Source organism: Oncorhynchus nerka, linkage group LG22 (genome assembly GCF_034236695.1).
Source record: "Oncorhynchus nerka isolate Pitt River linkage group LG22, Oner_Uvic_2.0, whole genome shotgun sequence".
Lineage (NCBI taxonomy): Eukaryota > Metazoa > Chordata > Actinopteri > Salmoniformes > Salmonidae > Oncorhynchus > Oncorhynchus nerka.
The window spans coordinates 31,598,326-31,614,507 of NC_088417.1; the positions used below are offsets into that span (position 1 = coordinate 31,598,326).

The following is a 16,182-nucleotide window of genomic DNA, read 5'->3' on the forward strand; positions in this document are numbered from 1 at the left end:
CCTCCTCCCTAAGTTTGTTCTATTCACTGCTTTAGCACACTCTGCCAACCCGGATGTTCTAGCTGTGTCTGAATCCTGGCTTAGGAAGACCACCAAAAATTCTGAAATTTTAATTCCAAACTACAACATTTTCAGACAAGATAGAACTGCCAAAGGGGGCGGTGTTGCAATCTACTGCAAAGATAGCCTGCAGAGTTCTGTCCTACTATCCAGGTCTGTACCCAAACAATTTGAACTTCTACTTTTAAAAATCCACCTCTAAAAACAAGTCTCTCACCGTTGCCGCCTGCTATAGACCACCCTCTGCCCCCAGCTGTGCTCTGGATACCATATGTGAACTGATTGCCTCCCATCTATCTTCAGAGCTCGTGCTGCTAGGCGACCTAAACTGGAACATGCTTAACACCCCAGCCATCCTACAATCTAAACTTCATGCCCTCAATCTCACACAAATTATCAATGAACCTACCAGGTACCTCCCCAAAGCCTTCAACACAGGCACCCTCATAGATATCATCCTAACCAACTTGCCCTCTAAATACACCTCTGCTGTCTTCAACCAAGATCTCAGCGATCACTGCCTCATTGCCTGCATCCGTAATGAACCAGCGGTCAAACGACCTCCACTCATCACTGTAAAACGCTCCCTGAAACACTTCAGCGAGCAGGCCTTTCTAATCGACCTGGCCGGGGTATCCTGGAAGGATATTGATTCAATCCCGTCAGTAGAGGATGCCTGGATATTTTTTTTAAATGCCTTCCTAACCATCTTAAATAAACATGCCCCATTCAAGAAATTTAGAACCAGGAACAGATATAGCCCTTGGTTCTCCCCAGACCTGACTGCCCTTAACCAACACAAAAACATCCTATGGCGTTCTGCATTAGCAATGAACAGCCCCCGTGATATGCAGCTGTTCAGGGAAGCTAGAAACCATTATACACAGGCAGTTAGAAAAGCCAAGGCTAGATTTTTCAAGCAGAAATTTGCTTCCTGCAACACTAACTCAAAAAAGTTCTGGGACACTGTAAAGTCCATGGAGAATAAGAACACCTCCTCCCAGCTGCCCACTGCACTGAAGATCGGAAACACTGTCACCACTGATAAATCCACCATAATTGAGAATTTCAATAAGCATTTTTCTACGGCTGGCCATGCTTTCCACCTGGCTACTCCTACCCCGGTCAACAGCACTGTGCAGCCGTATTCATTGATCTGGCAAAGGCTTTCGACTCTGTCAATCACCACATCCTCATCGGCAGACTCGACAGCCTTGGTTTCACAAATGATTGCCTCGCCTGGTTCACCAACTACTTCTCTGATAGAGTTCAGTGTGTCAAATCGGAGGGTCTGCTGTCCGGACCTCTGGCAGTCTCTATGGGGGTGCCACAGGGTTCAATTCTTGGACCGACTCTCTTCTCTGTATACATCAATGAGGTCGCTCTTGCTGCTGGTGAGTCTCTGATCCACCTCTACGCAGACGACACCATTCTGTATACTTCTGGCCCTTCTTTGGACACTGTGTTAACAACCCTCCAGGCAAGCTTCAATGCCATACAACTCTCCTTCCGTGGCCTCCAATTGCTCTTAAATACAAGTAAAACTAAATGCATGCTCTTCAACCGATCGCTACCTGCACCTACCCGCCTGTCCAACATCACTACTCTGGACGGCTCTGACTTAGAATACGTGGACAACTACAAATACTTACTTGGTTAGACTGTAAACTCTCCTTCCAGACCCATATCAAACATCTCCAATCCAAAGTTAAATCTAGAATTGGCTTCCTATTTCACAACAAAGCATCCTTCACTCATGCTGCCAAACATACCCTTGTAAAACTGACCATCCTACCAATCCTCGACTTTGGCGATGTCATTTACAAAATAGCCTCCAATACCCTACTCAACAAATTGGATGCAGTCTATCACAGTGCAATCCATTTTGTCACCAAAGCCCCATATACTACCCACCATTGCGACCTGTACGCTCTCGTTGGCTGGCCCTCGCTTCATACTCGTCGCCAAACCCACTGGCTCCATGTCATCTACAAGACCCTGCTAGGTAAAGTCCCCTTATCTCAGCTCGCTGGTCACCATAGCATCTCCCACCTGTAGCACACGCTCCAGCAGGTATATCTCTCTAGTCACCCCCAAAACCAATTCTTTCTTTGGCCGCCTCTCCTTCCAGTTCCCTACTGCCAATGACTGGAACGAACTACAAAAATCTCTGAAACTGGAAACACTTATCTCCCTCACTAGCTTTAAGCACCAACTGTCAGAGCAGCTCACAGATTACTGCATCTGTACATAGCCCACCTATAATTTAGCCCAAACAACTACCTCTTTCCCAACTATATTTAATTTATTTATTTATTTTGCTCCTTTGCACCCCATTATTTTTATTTCTACTTTGCACATTCTTCCATTGCAAAACTACCATTCCAGTGTTTTACTTGCTATATTGTATTTACTTTGCCACCATGGCCTTTTTTGCCTTTACCTCCCTTCTCACCTCATTTGCTCACATTGTATATAGACTTGTTTATACTGTATTATTGATTGTATGTTTGTTTTACTCCATGTGTAACTCTGTGTCGTTGTATCTGTCGAACTGCTTTGCTTTATCTTGGCCAGGTCGCAATTGTAAATGAGAACTTGTTCTCAACTTGCCTACCTGGTTAAATAAAGGTGAAATAAATAAAATAAATAAAAACACCAAATAATGCATGCAGAGCAGAATTAGACTGATACCCGCTAATTATCAAAAGCCAGAAAAGAGCAGTTAGATTCCACAACCACCTAAAAGGAAGCTATTCCCAAACCTTTTATAACTAACCCATCACCTACAGAGAAATTAACCTGGAAAAGAGCTCCCTAAGCAAGCTGGTCCTGGGGCTCTGTTCAAACAAACCCCACAGAGCCCATAGACAGCAACACAATTAGACCCAACCAAATCATGAGAAAACAAAAAGATAATTACTTGACACATTGGAAAAAACTAACAAAAAAACTGAGCAAACTAGAATGCTATTTGGAACTTTTATGAGTATAATGTTATGTTTACTGATCCTTTTTTGATTGTTTATTTCACTTGCTTTAGTAATGTAAACATATGTTTCTCATGCCAATACAGCCCTTCAATTTAATTGAAATTTAATTGAGAGAAATCTGTAAAGGCCTCTATGCTACCATGATAGGGTCTCTCTGATACTGACAAAGCCTCTATGCTACCATGTTAGGGCCTCTCTGATACTGACACGGCCTCTATGCTACCATGATAGGGCCTCTCTGATACGGACACAGCCTCTATGCTACCATGATAGGGCCTCTCTGATACGGACACAGCCTCTATGCTACCATGACAGGGCCTCTCTGATACTGACAAAGCCTCTATGCTACCATGTTAGGGCCTCTCTGATACTGACATGGCCTCTATGCTAAAAGGAAGAAATTTAGAACCACCACCAAGACTCCGAGCTGGCCGCCCGGCCAAACTGAGCAATCGGGGGAAAAGGGCCTTGGTCAGCGAGGTGACCAAGAACACGATGGTAACTCTTGGGGAGGCAGGTAGCCTAGTGGCATTCGGCCACTAACCGGAAGCTGGCCCAATGCCGATGGGCCACTAACCGGAAGCTGGCCCAATGCCCATCGATTAGTGGTGTTGGGCCACTAACCAAAAGGTTGGTGAATCGAATCCCTGAGCTGACAAGGTAGAAATCTGTCAATTTGCCCCTGAACAAGGCAGTTAACCCACTGTTCCTAAGCAGTCATTGAAAATAGGAATTTGTTCTTAACTGACTTGCCTAGTTAAAAGGTAAAAATAAATATATATCTACATATATTTTTTTTTTAAACTGACAGAGCTCTAGAATTCGTCTGTGGAGATTGGAGAACATCAACCATCTCTGCAGCACTCCATCAATCAGGCCTTTATGGTAGAGTGGCCAGACGGAAGCCACTCCTCAGTAAAAGGCACATGACAGCTCGCTTGGAGTTTGCCAAAAGGCACCTAAAGACTCTCAGACCATGAGAAACAAGATTCTCTGGTCTGATGAAACCAAGATTGAATTATTTGGCCTCAATGCCAAGCATTGCGTCTGGAGGAGACCTGGCACCATCCCTACAGAATATATATATTATTTAACCTTTACTTAACTAGGCAAGTGCTGTGGGGATGTTTTCAGCGACAGGGACTTAGAGACTAGTCAGGATGAGGGAAAGATGAACGGAGCAAAGTACAGAGAGATCCTTGATGAAAACCTGCTCCAGAGCACTTAGGACCTCAGACTGGAGCGAAGGTTCAACTTCCAACAGGACAACGACCCTAAGCACACAGCCAAGACAACACAGGAGTGGCTTCGGGACAAGTCTCTGAGTGTCCTTGAGTGGCCAGCCAGAGGCCAGACTTGAACCCGATCTCTGGAGAGACATGAAAATAGCTGTGTAGCAATGCACCCCATCCAACCTGACAGAGCTTGAGAGGATCTGCAGAGGAAAAATGGGAGAAACTCCCCAAATACAGGTGTGCCAAGATTGTAGCGTCATACCCAAGAAGACTCAATGCTGTAATCGTTGCCAAAGGTGCTTCAACAAAGTACTGAGTAAAGGGTCTGAATACTTATGTAAATGTGATATTTCCATTAAAATTATTATTTTTTTTACACATTTGCAAACATTTCTAAAAACCTGTTTTTGGTTTGTCATTATGGGGTATTATGTGTAGATTGATGAGTAAAAAAACAATAGATTTTAGAATAAGGGTGTGGAAAAGATCAAGGGGTCTGAATACTTTCCGAAGGCAGTGTATATACAGTATTTATGTATGGCCTCTTTGATACTTGTAAAATTATAGGGCCTTGCTCTTTGCGGTGTCTAGAGATCTATGGACCATATAACTCTATTTTGTTTTTGTGTGTAGTTTTGAACCAGTCTTTCCACAATGTCTGCACCAGGGTCATTTGAGGTAATTTTGTGTGCACAGCAGGGTCTTCCCTCCAAGCAACACATGAACATACCAAGCCCTTTTAACACATTAAAGACTCCATTAAATGTTTCCCTGCTTGTTTTAATAAAAAGTAATGGAAACAAAATTCATTTGACATGTTACATTTTCTATAAGCCCTTCAGACAGTCTGTCTTTTACAGAGTAGAGTTGAGAGAGAGAGAAAGCAGTCTCGATATAGTGCACTACTTTTGACCTGGGCTCTGGTCAATAGTAATGCACTATAGGGAATAGGGTGCCATTTGAGATCCAGCCTAACAAGGCTGCTAGAATCACTAGCACTCAGTAGGCCCATATCATACAGATATAATTTCAAATATATACACTGCTCAAAAAATAAAGGGAACACTTAAACAACACAATGTAACTCCAAGTCAATCACACTTCTGTGAAATCAAACTGTCCACTTAGGAAGCAACACTGATTGACAATAAATTCTGCATGCTGTTGTGCAAATGGAATAGACAACAGGTGGAAATTATAGGCAATTAGCAAGACACCCCCAATAAAGGAGTGGTTCTGCAGGTAATAACCACAGACCACTTCTCAGTTCCTATGCTTCCTGGCTGATGTTTTGGTCACTTTTGAATGCTGGCGGTGCTTTCACTCTAGTGGTAGCATGAGACGGAGTCTACAACCCACACGAGTGGCTCAGGTAGTGTAGCTCATCCAGGATGGCACAGAGGTTTGCTGTGTCTGTCAGCGTAGTGTCCAGAGCATGGAGGCGCTACCAGGAGACAGGCCAGTACATCAGGAGACGTGGAGGAGGCCGTAGGAGGGCAACAACCTAGCAGCAGGACCGCTACCTCCACCTTTGTGCAAGGAGGAGCAGGAGGAGCACTGCCAGAGCCCTGCAAAATGACCTCCAGCAGGCCACAAATGTGCATGTGTCTGCTCAAACGGTCAGAAACAGACTCCACGAGGGTGGTATGAGGGCCCGACGTCCACAGGTGGGGGTTGTGCTTATAGCCCAACACCGTGCAGGACGTTTGGCATTTGCCAGAGAACACCAAGATTGGCAAATTTTGCCACTGGCGCCCTGTGGTCTTCACAGATGAAAGCAGGTTCACACTGAGCACATGTGACAGATGTGACAGTCTGGAGACACCGTGGAGAAGGTTCTGCTGCCTGCAACATCCTCCAGCATGACCGGTTTGGCGGTGGGTCAGTCATGGTGTGGGGTGGCATTTCTTTGAGGGGCCGCACAGCCCTCCATGTGCTCGCCAGAGGTAGCCTGACTGCCATTAGGTACCGAGATGAGATCCTCAGACCCCTCGTGAGACCATATGCTGGTGCGGTTGGCCCTGGGTTCATCCTAATGCAAGACAATGCTAGACCTCATGTGGCTGGAGTGTGTCAGCAGTTCCTGCAAGAGGAAGGCATTGATGCTATGGACTGGCCCGCCCCCTCCCCAGACCTGAATCCAATTGAACACATCTGGGACATCATGTCTCACTCCATCCACCAACGCCACGTTGCACCACAGACTGTCCAGGAGTTTGCAGATGCTTTAGTCCAGGTCTGGGAGGAGATCCCTCAGGAGACCATCCGCCACCTCATCAGGAGCATGCCCAGGCGTTGTAGGGAGGTCATACAGGCAGGTGGAGGCCACACACACTACTGAGCCTCATTTGGACTTGTTTTAAGGACATTACATCAAAGTTGGATCAGCCTGTAGTGTGGTTTTCCACTTTAATTTTGTGTGACTCCAAATCCAGACCTCCATGGGTTGATAAATTTGATTTCCATTGATCATTTTTGTGTGATTTTGTTGTCAGCACGTTTAACTATGTAAAGAAAAAATTATTTAATAAGAATATTTCATTCATTCAGATCTAGGATGTGTTTATATATATATATATATATATATTCTTTAACCTTTACTCAACTAGGCAAGTCCGTTAAGAACAAATTCTTATTTACAACAACAGCCTACACCAGCCAAACCTGGACGACGCTAGGCCAATTGTGCACCGCCATATGGGACGCCCAATAACGGCCGGTTGAGATACAACCTGGATTCGAACCAGAGTGTCTGTAGTGTCGCCTCTAGCACTGAGATGCAGTGCCTTAGACCACTGCACCATTCAGGAGCCCAAAACAGTTAGTCAGCAAACACTTAGGCTCAATCCCAATACCCCCTGGTTTGTGCAATCCCACGAGCCCCATCGAGTCATAGTGTGTCCCAATTCAACTTCTAGTTGGCCCTCCAAAATGCAGACTTCATATCTAGTGTTTCTGAAAACTCCCATGAAGCTCTGAGACCCAACCCTGTCGAGTTACTTTAAGAAAACAATAAACTAGGATGGAAGCAAATGTAAGTAATTATTACTTCATCAGGAATCATGCAGAAAATGTACAGTTAAGAGGAATATGTTAACGCAAGAGATTGAAGATATTTGGCATGTAATGCAGCTGAATAAAGGTAGCTAGCTAACTATTTTCTTGCTTATTGGGGAGGATAAAAATACATGTATATCTATGGATGCTTGGCTATGTAGCCAATCTGTGTATGGACTCTAAAACTTTGGGTATAAACAATTTCTGAACAGTAGTTTGGCATTTTTATTGCTTCCACTGGTTAATCATTAATCCCAAGAAATGACAGAAAATGAGTGAGTGAATGAAATGTAACTGTTACATGTCAAACTGCTATGGAATGAAAGTCCTGCTTCAGTACGATTCCACATTGTTGTGATTGAGCCTTAGTCAGGCAGTTAGGCTTACTAAAAGAAACATCCTCTCACTGTCAACTGCGTTTATTTTCAGCAAACGCAGTTTAAATATTTGTATGAACATAACAAGATTCCACAACTGAGACATAAACTGAACAAGTTCCACATACATGTGACTAACAGTAATGGAATAATGTGTCCATGAACAAAGGGAGGGTCAAAATCAAAAGTAACAGTCGGTATCTGGTGTGGCCACCAGCTGCATTAAGTACTAAAGTGCATCTCCTCCGCATGGACTGCAGCAGATTTGCCAGTTCTTGCTGTGAGATGTTACCCCACTCTTCCACCAAGGCACCTGCAAGTTCCCGGACATTTCTGGAGGGAATGGCCCTAGCCCTCACCCTCCGATCCAACAGGTCCCAGATGTGCTCAATGGGATTGAGATCCGGGCTCTTCGCTGGTCATGGCAGAACACTGACATTCCTGTCTTGCAGGAAATCACTCACAGAACAAGCAGTTAGGCTGGTGGCATTGTCATGCTGGAGGGTCATGTCAGGATGAGCCTGCAGGAAGGGTACCACATGAGGGAGGATGACATCGCACAGCATTGAGATTGCCTGCAATGACAACAAGCTCAGTCCGATGATGCTGTGACTTCCACCCCAGACCATGACGGCCCCTCCACCTCCAACCTGATCCCGCTCCAGAGTACAGGCCTCAGTGTAACGCTCATTCCTTTGATGATAAACGCGAATCCGACCATCACCCCTGGTGAGACAAAACCGCGACTCGTCAATGAAGAGCACTTTTTGCCAGTCCTGTCTGGTCCAGCGACGGTGGGTTTGTGCCCATAGGCGACATTGTTGCCAGTGATGTCTACAAGCCTACAAGCCCTCAGTCCAGCCTCTCTCAGCCTATTGTGGACAGTCTTGAGCACTGATGGAGGGATTGTGCATTCCTGGTGTTACTCGGGCAGTTGATGTTGCCATCCTGTACCTGTCCCGCAGGTGTGATGTTCGGATGCACCGATCCTGTGCAAGTGTTGTTACACGTGGTCTGCCACTGCTAGGAAAATCAGCTGTCCATCCTGTCTCCCTGTAGCGCTGTCTTAGGCGTCTCACAGTACTGACATTGCAATTTATTGCGCTGTCCACATCTGCATGCCTAAGGCACGTTCAAGCAGAGGAGCAAGGACCCTGGGGATCTTTATTTTGGTGTTTTTCAGTGTCAGCAGAAAGGCCTCTTTTAGCGTCCTTTGTTTTCATAATTGTGACCTTAATTGCCTACCGTCTATAAGCTGTTTTCTGTCTTAACGACCATTCCACAGGTGCATGTGTTCATTAATTGTTTATGGTTCATTGAACAAGCATGGGAAACAGTGTTTATGCCCTTTACAATGAAGATCTGTGAAGATATTTGGATTTTTTACGAATTATCTTTGAAAGACAGGGTCCTGAAAAAGGGACTTTTATTTTTATGCTGAGTTTGTATACAAAAGAAAGAAGGGAGAAACACACTAAGCTACAAATAAACAGACACAATAAAGGGTTTTCCAGAACACACTCTCCTGTACACACACACACACACACACAAGGGCAGCAGACACACCAACAGGCAGACATGCACACCCAGAGCATAGCAGCAACCCACCTGATCAGACCTGCTACTCTGGTTCCTTCAGTTAGTGTGCCAGAAGGCTCATGACGCTCCACCCCTTCACTTCAATGTACCGCTTTAGAGCCTGTCTGTCAGAGTGAGAGAGAAGGAAAAGGAGTGTCACCCATAGAATTCAAGGATTTTACACAAAGTAGACAAATGAGAGGGGAGTTGCTAAAAACCTTTGAGGAAGTACCATTCATACAAAGCTCATTCAAAAAATATCCTCAATTGCATTTCCCACCGATCACCACTAGATGGGGCTGACTGCACATAGAAGCAATACAGCGCTGTAGCAAATGGTGTATACTGTGTGTATATATAAATATATATACACACAGTTGAAGTCAATTTAAAAGGCAATGCTACCAAATACTAATTGAGTGTATGTCAACTTCTGACCCACTGGGAATGTGATGAAAGAAACAAAAGCTGAAATAAATCATTCTCTCTACTATTATTCTGACATTTCACATTCTTAAAATAAAGTGGTGATCCTAACTGACAGGGAATTTTTACCCAGATTAAATGTCAGGAATTGTGAAAAACTGAGTTTAAATGTATTTGGCTAAATTGTATGTAAACTTCCGACTTCAACTGTATATGTATATATCTCATTGGCTGTAGCCCAGCGTATACTAGACCAGAGTGAAAATGAAAAACATTCCCTACAACTCATACCTGTGCTGCCTTTCCCAGAATGAGAGAAGCTAGGCAGCTAAATATCAAGCTATGACTCCAAATCACTCAGCTTCCTATTGGTGTCTATGAAGAGAGAAGCAGCAGACATCTCCTCTCCTGCCTGGTTTGGTTTTATTTAGCCACCCTGGATATGTGACCTGTCTGTCTGGGACTAGCTAGCAGTGAGATTGAACCTTTCTCCTTAATGAGCTTTTGTAATAAATGGAAGTGTTTTTTCACCCCCACGTTGTCCATCCAGGACCTGGTTTCCCAGGATAAATCTCTCCTTCCGTGCCATGCAGCTGTGCATTAATTCAATTGAATATTGTGTCAGTGCCATGGAGGCAACCCCCGACGCATAAGTGTATGTTGTGGTGGTGGGGGGGTAACAGTGGAATGCGGCAGTGCGGGGAATGTAACCTCAACTCACCCAGCAGTACTATTAAGGGTGAGAGCTCCACAAAGAGCTGCACTGTATGCATGGGAATGGACTGAACAAGGAGAAAGAGCGAGAAGAGAGGAAGGAGGAGAGAGGGGGGAGAGGAAGCAGAGCGGGAGGATAGAGGGTTGAGTGGCCTAAAAGTTTCAGAGACTACGGAGTGAGTGAATGAATATCTCTGGTCATTCGTTCGATGGCATTAACCACCCAGCTAGGTGGAAAGAAGCGAAGCCAAGATGCCCCCCTCCTCAGCCCCTTGCTTCTCTCACTCAGTCCTTTCCTGCTTTGAATGACAATAGAACCTTGACAGGGGATGAGATCACTGGTGGCCATCTTCTCGGCCCTCACCTGAAGAGGTCACACAGTCAGTAGGACAGGCCCCCAGGGAAAGTGACACACATGGTCTCTCTTGCTCTCTCTGTATGCATCTTTCTCACTCTCTCTCTCGGTGTGTGTGGCTCAGTTGGTAGAGCATGGCACTTGAAATGCCAGGGTTGTGGGTTTGTTTCCTGTGGGGGACCAGTATTTACATTTTTATTTTTAAATTTGACACACCTACTCATTCAAGGGTATTTCTTTATTTTTACTATTTTCTACATTGTAGATTAATAGTGAAGAGAGAATGCCAAGAATGGGCAAAGCTGTCAAAGCAAAGGGTGGCTACTTTGAAGAAACTCAAATATATTTTGATTTGTTCAACACTTTTTTGTTGACTACATGATTCCATATGTGTTATTTCTTAGTTTTGATGTCTTCACTATTAATGTAGAAAATAGTACAAATAAAGAAAATCCCTGGAATGAGTAGGTGTGTCCAAACCTTTGACTGGTACTGTAGATAATAAACAAAACATGTACAGTAAACATTACTCAAAGTTCCAAAGGAATAGACACATTTCAATATCATATTATGGATGTGTGTGTTGTAACTATGTGCAAATAGTGAAAGTACAAAAGGGAAAATAAATAAACATAAATATAGGTTGTATTTACAATGGTGTTTGTTCTTCACTAGTTGCACTTTTCCTGTGGCAACAGGTCACAAATCTTGCTGCTGTGATGGCACACTGTGGTATTTCACACAATAGATATGAGAGTTTATCAAAATTGGATTTGTTTTCAAATTCTTTGTGTATCTGTATAATCTGGCAAATGTATGGTCATACATTTGGCAGGAGGTTAGGAAGTGCAGCTCAGTTTCCACCTCATTTTGTATTGTGGGCAGTGTGCACATAGCCTGTCTTCTCTTGAGAGCCAGGTCTGCCTACGACGGCTTCTCTCAATAGCAAGGCTATGCTCAATGAGTCTGTACATAGTCAAAGCTTTCCTCAAGTTTGGGGCAGTGACAGTGGTCAGGTATTCTGCTACTGTGTACTCTCCGTTTAGGATCAAATAGCATTCCAGTTGGCTCAGTTTTATTGGACAATTCATTCCAATGTGTCAAGTAATTATATTTTTATTTTCTCATGATATGTTTGGGTCTAATTGTGTTGCTGTCCTAGTGCTCTGTTTGTGTTTGTGAACAGAGCCCCAGGACCAGCTTGCTTAGGGGGCTCTTCTCCAGGTTAATTTCTCTGTAGGTGATGGCTTTGTTATGGAAGGTTTGGGAATCGCTTCCTTTTCGGTGGTTGTAGAATTTTCTGGATTTAAAATCATTAGCAGGTATCGGCCTAATTCTGCTCTGTATGCATTATTTGGTGTTTGTCCCATTGTGTGAATTCTTGTTTGGTGAGCAGACCACAGACCCCACAACCATAAAAGGGCAATGGATTCTATAACTGCTTAAAGCATTATTTGCCATTTGATGTTCCTTTTGATGCCGTAGAAGGGCCTTCTTGCCTTGTCTCAGATCGTTCACAGCTTTGTGGAAGTTACCTGTGGTGCTGATGTTTAGGTTGAGGTATGTATAATTTGTTGTGTGCTCTGTGACTTCAGATTCTAGTGGGGTGAGGCCGGGTGCTGCAGACTGTTCTAGAGTCCCCGCAAATTCGTTGATATATATGTGGAAGGGGTGGGGCTCAAGTTTACATCCCTATCTCACCCCACGGCCCTGTGGGAAGAAATGGGTGTGTTTTTTGCCAATTTTAACCGTACATTTGTTGTTTGTGTACATTTTAATAATGTCTTAGGTTTCCCCCCAACACCACTTTCCAATTTGAATAGCAGACACTCATACCAAATTAAGGTAAAAGCTTTTTTGAAATCAACAATGCCTTTGCTTTGGTTTGTTTGTTTGTCAATTAGGGTATGCAGGGTGAATACGTGGACTGTCGCATGGTAATTTGGTACAAAGCCAATTTGTCATCTGCTCAGTACCTTGTTTTCACTGAGGAAATGTACGAGTCTGCTGTTAATAATAATGCAGAGGATTTTCCCAAGGTTGCTATTGACACATATCCCACGGTAGTTATTGGGGTCAAATTTGTCCCTACTTTTGTGGATTGGGGTGATTAGTCCTTGGTTGCAAAAATTGGGGAAGATGCCAAAGATGAGGATGATTAAAGACGTTAATATGGCCAATTGGAATTTGTGGTTTGTATATTTGATCATTTAATGTCGTATACCATCAACACCACAGGGTTGGAGGGTTTGTAAGTTGTCATGAAGTTAATTCAATGTAATTGGAGAATCCAGTGGGTTCTGGTAGTCTTTAACAGCTGATTCTATGATTGGTAATTGACCATGTAGATATTTTTGCTGTTTGTTCTTTGTTATAGAGCCAAAAGGATTGGAGAAGTGGTTTATCCATCTATCCGATTTTGATACATAACAACATGAAGAGTTGTTTGTTTAGGTTTTTCCAATTTTCCGAGAAGTGGTTAGATTCTATGGACTCTTCAATTACATTAAGCAGATATCTGACATGCTGTTCCTTCTTTTTCTGTAGTGTATTTCTGTATTGTTTGAGTGATTTTAGTGAATGCGAAGGCTCAGTTTTTCTGGGTCTAGGTTTTTGGTTGGATAAGTTTCTCAATTTATTTCTTAGGTTTTTGCATTCCTCATAAAACAGTTTGTCACTGTTGTTTATTTTCTTAGGTTGTCGGCTTGAAATGTTCAGATTTGACAGGGAGGCCAAATAGTGTTTAGGTTTTCTACTGCCAAGTTTACACCTTCACTATTACAGTGGAACGTTTTGTCCAGGAAATTGTCTAAAAGGGATTGAATATGTGGTTGCCCAATTGTCTTTTGGTAGGTTTCTACACTACTTTCCTTCCATCCATTGCATTTTTTTTTATATTACTCAGTTCCTTTGGCTTTGATGCCTCACGATTGAGTATTGCTCTGTTCAAGTAGACTGATTTTGCTATGATCTGATAGGGCTGTCAGTGGGCTGACTGTGGACGCTCTGAGAGACTCTGGGTTGAGGTCAGTGATAAAGTAGTCTACAGTACTACTGCCAAGGGATGAGCTGTAGGTGTACCTACTATAGGAGTCTCAATTTTTTAATCCGTATTTAAAAAAATATATATTTGCCACTTCTCAACAACAAAAAATCTTGATCAACCAAACAATCGACCAGTCGACTAAATAGGGGTCAGTCAAATGGCAACACAGTGCAACTCTCAGTACCTTCCGTCTCCGTAGTGTGAATTTACCTTAAGCTACCAGTAGTTGTGGCTAGCACACCTGATGGCAATAAACAACTTCTCTGATAGAACGTTTTCTATGTGGCATCAATATTAGTCAGACATTTATTGTAGTGTCAAATTTTACTACAATATTGGTAATAAAGTCAATCTTGTCCAAAACTGAGTTTTGTAATTGAGTTCGTCGTGACTTGGGCTAATAGAGGGTTGGGTTTTGATTTCGACAATGCTCACTAACACAGGACTCACAGCTGCAGTGATTGTACTCCATCCAATCTTACAGCAGCAGATCTGACTTTGTTTACATAAGACAACACGTTGCACGTTTTTTTACTTGAAAAACACTGCACCTTAGCTAGATGTAAAATGTTTCATTCATTCTGACTATTTTGAGGAAGTGATACTGGCTTTGCACCTATGGTGTCTTATGGGAGACAAACATCAGTAACTGTCCCCCAAGACTGAAATCTTGTTTTTCTTCATGAGCAACAGAGAAACACAAGCGGAATCGGTGCAGAACAATGTCCTCAGTCAGACAAGTCAATCAACTAGTCAGCCAGTGTTTGCTAGGTCAAGTCAAGGGAGCTGCAGTCAGTAAAATCAGTCTCTGTGGGAGGGAGGAGGGAGAGTTAGACCATTAGTATATGCATAATTGAAAAGGCTGTTTGAAGGACAGCTTTCAGAGCATACTGCTACATTTTATAATCTTATTTTTACACTGAACAAAAAATAAACAACATCTAAAGTGTAGGTTTCATCAGGAGAAATAAAAAAAATCCCTCAAGTTCTCCATACGCACAAAAAGCTTATTTTTCTCAAATGTTGTGCACAAATTTGTTTACATCCCTGTTAATAAGCATTTCTCAATTGCCAATCAAAAAGCTGATTAAACAGCATGATCATTACACAGGTGCACCTTGTGACTGGGGACAACACAAGGCGACTTTAAATGTGCCGTTTTGTCACACAACACAATTCCACAGACGTCTCAAGTGTTGAGGGAGCATGAAATTGGCATGCTGACTGCAGGAATGCCCACCAGAGCTGTTGCCAGAAAATGTCATGTTAATTTCTCTACCATAAGTTGCCTCCAACATCATTATAGAGAATGGGGGGGGGCTGAGGAGTATTTCTGTCTGTGGGGGAAAACTAATTCTGATTATCTGGGCCTGGCTCCCCAGTGGGTCAGTGGATGGGCCTATGCCCTCCAAGGTCCACCCATGGCTGCACCCCTGCCTAGTCATGTGAAATCCATAGAAGAGGGCCTAATGAATTCATTTCAGTTAACCGATGTCCTCATATGAACAGTCGCTCAGTAAAACCTTTGAAATACCTGCATGTTTTGTTTATATTTTTGTTCATTATCTTTTCAAATTGACCAAAGATTACATAATACAACAGCAGCAGTGTTGTACTGTGTGCATGATCACATGTCCTATTATTATTTAATTAACCTCATTGTAAATTGTACTGTTTTCACTGAAATGATGTACCATTATACTGCTTTGGCAATATCTACAAATTGTATTTCATGCCAATAAAGCAAACTTAATTTTAGAGAGAGGAGAGAGAGAGAGAAGAGAAGGGAGAGCGATAGAGAGGAGAGAGGATACAGAGAAGGGAGGGAGAGAGAGAGAAGAGAAGGGAGAGCGATAGAGAGGAGAGGATACAGAGAAGGGAGGGAGAGAGAGAGAAGAGAAGGGAGAGCGATAGAGAGGAGAGAGGATACAGAGAAGGGAGGGAGAGAGAAGAGAAGGGAGAGCGATAGAGAGGATAAAGAGAAGGGAGGGAGAGAGAGAGAAGAGAAGGGAGAGCGATAGAGAGGAGAGAGGATACAGAGAAGGGAGAGAGAGAGAAGAGAAGGGAGAGCGATAGAGAGGAGAGAGGATACAGAGAAGGGAGGGAGAGAGAGAGAAGAGAAGGGAGAGCGATAGAGAGGAGAGGATACAGAGAAGGGAGGGAGAGAGAGAGAAGAGAAGGGAGAGCGATAGAGAGGAGAGAGGATACAGAGAAGGGAGGGAGAGAGAAGAGAAGGAGAGCGATACAGAGAGGGATAAAGAGAAGGGAGGGAGTGAGATGTTGAGAGACAGGGAGCTAGCTTGTTCTATGGTGCTAGAGTAAAGTTTTTAATAACCTGAGG

General features: G+C 43.4%; 1 protein-coding gene across 3 annotated transcripts in view; it reads right to left on the reverse strand.

Moving 5' to 3' along the window:
* LOC115125332 (MAGUK p55 subfamily member 7-like) overlaps positions 1 to 16,182 on the reverse strand; it is a 313,135-nt gene that overhangs the window by 236,530 nt on the left and 60,423 nt on the right. For 2 of the 3 annotated variants that reach the window (XM_065007128.1, XM_065007126.1), the window contains exon 2: positions 9,331 to 9,425. The gene's annotated coding sequence lies outside the window, so the exon portion shown is untranslated. Of the gene's footprint in view, positions 1 to 9,330; positions 9,426 to 10,804; positions 10,966 to 16,182 lie in introns of all 3 variants that reach the window. The other variant, XM_065007127.1, reaches the window with a different exon arrangement.